Below are 3,335 nucleotides of genomic sequence, written 5' to 3'. Positions count from 1 at the left end.
GGTGTCGCTCAGATGCCCGACTGTGGCATTTCTTTTAAAGCCCTTTATGTGGTGTCACTCAGACGCCCGACTGTGGCATTGTTTGTTATTTCATACATTCTAATACTACTATGTGATTGCAATTTTTATAAATAACTTGCTTGCACGCATCAGGGTTTCATTTATCGTTTGTGACTGACGTCATGAGCATAAAATATTTCCAGCACATCATTGTTATATTATACCTCTGTTCATAATGTTTGCGAGTACATTCAAAGTACTCATTGGCTTGTCCCTGGCTATTGTCTTGGCCAGATTTTCTTGCACGGAGCGGAGCGACGCGATGCCAGCCCCGGAACCCACTCAATGGAGATAGCAGCCTCGTGAAGATAGGAATTAACCTGGTCAGCTGTTCCCGTGGGAGATGGAGTCCCATAGACACTGATGTTTCACAACCCGCTTCCGCCATCAACCACTAGAAACCATTTGTTGTACTCACAGGCCAGAATGGTCTTGTACTGCATATTTTGTATTTTGCTTGGAATTTCTATTTCAAGTTGGAGCCTCATCAGCTAACAGTAGTCCTGGGGCTGATGAGCACGACGATCTTTTCTGGAAATTTATTACCTGGAAAACCGGTCGTGGCACTGCTTGGCGTCCATCAGCCGATTCATCAGTCGGCTGGGCGAGAAGGCTCTCCCTTTGTAACAACTGATGAAGAAGACCACCTTTTTTGAGTGGAACCATAAGGCGGATGAAGCGTTTCTCGAGCTGAAGAAAATGTTGACTACTCCCCCTGTGCTGGCGGCTCCAACTCCCAAAGAGCCTATGCTCCTATACATTGCCGCCACCAGACGGGTAGTCAGCACAGTTGTCGTAGTCGAACGCAAGGAGGAAGGCAAGGCGCTCCCTATCCAGAGACCGGTATATTACCTGAGCGAGGTACTGTCGACTTCCAAGCAGAACTACCCCCACTACCAGAAGATGTGCTACGGCGTGCATTTCGCCGCCAAGAAGTTGAAGCCTTACTTTCAAGAACATCCAATCACTATGGTTTGCACCGCTCCACTGGCCGAGATCATCGGAAGCCGTGATGCTTCAGGCCGAGTAGCCAAGTGGGCCATAGACCTGGCTCCCTACACCATCTACTACCAGCCCCGCACCGCCATCAAGTCACAAGCAGTGGCGGACTTCCTTGTCGACTGGGCCGAGACCCAGTACCTGCCGCCAGCACCTGACTCCACCCATTGGCGAATGCATTTCGATGGCTCCAAGATGCGCACCAGCCTGGGAGCCGGCGTCGTCCTCACCTTCCCCAAAGGAGACAAGCTCAAGTACGCACTGCAGATCCACTTCGCCGCCTCCAACAGCGTTGCCAAATACGAGGCGCTCGTTCACAGGCTCCGACTTGCCAAAGAACTCGGCATCCGCCGGATCCTGTGCTACGGCGACTCCCATTTGGTGGTCCAGCAGTCATCTGGCGACTGGGACGCCAAGGACGCAAACATGGCGATCTACCGCTTCCTGGTGCAGCAACCCAGCGGATATTTCGAGGGGTGTGAATTCCTTCACATTCCAAGAAATGACAATGACCAAGCGGACGCCCTGGCACGAGTCGGCTCCACTCGTCAAGCAATACCATCCGGCGTCGCCCTTCAGCGCCTCCTCAAGCCATCTATCAAGCCTTCGCCAGAATCAGACTCCATTTTTGTGCCATCTCCCCCCGAAGAAGTCGGATCCGACTCAAGAGCACCGGCAGACGGCACAAGAATCCTCACAGATGGCTCCAAAAATACCGCAGTCAAAGCTAGCCCAGGGACTTCAGAACCCGGCCCGGGGACTGTGACAGTCAGCCTGAAGACTCCAGAACTCGGCCCGGGGACTGCTCCAGTCGGCCCGGGGACTTCATCGACCGAGCAAGTGGCCCCAGATCCCAGCCCGCCGCCTCCCAGCCCAGCCACCCTTGTCCAAGTCGCAATAGTGGCAATCGAAGAAGTAGCAGCACCCTCATGGGCCCAGCCCATTCTCAAGTTCCTAGTAAACAGAGAGCTGCCAGCTGATGAAATCCTGGCTCGGCAAGTGCAACGCCGAGCAGCAGCTTATACCATAGTCAACAGAGAGCTGGTCAGGCGCAGTGTCACTGGTGTCTACCAACGCTGTGTCGAGGCAGAACAAGGCCAAGCAATTCTCAGAGACATCCATGAAGGCGAGTGTGGCCACCATGCGACTTCAAGGGCACTCATCGCCAAAGCCTTCCGACACGGCTTCTTCTGGCCGACTGCCCTGGAAGAGGCCAAGGAATTAGTCCAAAACAGCAAAGGGTGCCAGATGTTCCGTTCCAAGACGCTCCAGCCATCTTCGGCGCTCAAGACCATTCCCATCGCCTGGCCCTTTGCGGTTTGGTGCCTGGACATGGTGGGACCATTCAAGACGGCACGAGGCGGCCTAACTCACCTACTTGTCGCAGTGGACAAGTTCACCAAGTGGATAGAAGCAAAACCCATCAAGAAATTGAATGGTCCGACTGTAGTAACCTTCATCGCCGACATTACGACTCGGTATGGCATACCACATAGCATCATGGCACAAATTTTGCCAAAGGAGCCTTGGCCCATTTCTGTGCTACACAGGGCATCTGACTGGACTTAGTGTCCTTCGCCCATCCGCAGTCAAACGGCCAGGTAGAGCGACCAAATGGCCTCATCCTATCGGGCATCAAGCCCCGCCTGGTTGAACCACTAGAGCGCTCGGCCGGCTTTTGGCTTGAGGAGCTGCCAGCCGTCCTCTGGAGCCTGCGCACGACTCCAAACAAGTCAACCGGCTTCACGCCTTTCTTCCTCGTCTATGGTGTTGAAGCCGTCATCCCGACGGACATAGAATTCGACTCCCCGCGAGTCACCATGTACATCGAGGAGGAAGCGGAAGAAGCACGTCAAGACGGTGTCGATCTGCTGGAAGAGGGCCGGCTGTTGGCACTCAGTCGGTCCGGCATCTACCAGCAGAGCCTGCGCCGATACTACAACAGGAAGGTCAAGCCAAGATCTTTCCAAGAGGGCGACCTTGTGCTCCGACTGATCCAGCGGACAGCCGGCCAGCACAACCTGTCGGCACCTTGGGAAGGCCCCTTTATTGTCAGCAAGGTGTTGGGCAATGACTCCTACTACCTGATTGATGCTCAGAAGCCCCGAGCTCGCAAGAGAGACGACTCCAGCAAAGAGTCGGAACAACCATGGAATGCAAACCTCCTCCGAAGGTTTTACAGTTGATTCAGTATGTATCACGCTACCCCTTTCTATTAAAGTACCGAGAGTTCGGGCCCCCCGAGACGAGCTCGGGGACTGCCCCTTTTGATTATC

The sequence above is a fragment of the Triticum aestivum genome, chromosome 7B (assembly GCF_018294505.1).
Source record: "Triticum aestivum cultivar Chinese Spring chromosome 7B, IWGSC CS RefSeq v2.1, whole genome shotgun sequence".
NCBI classification, from domain to species: domain Eukaryota; kingdom Viridiplantae; phylum Streptophyta; class Magnoliopsida; order Poales; family Poaceae; genus Triticum; species Triticum aestivum.
Note: the sequence above shows the minus strand (reverse complement) of the source record.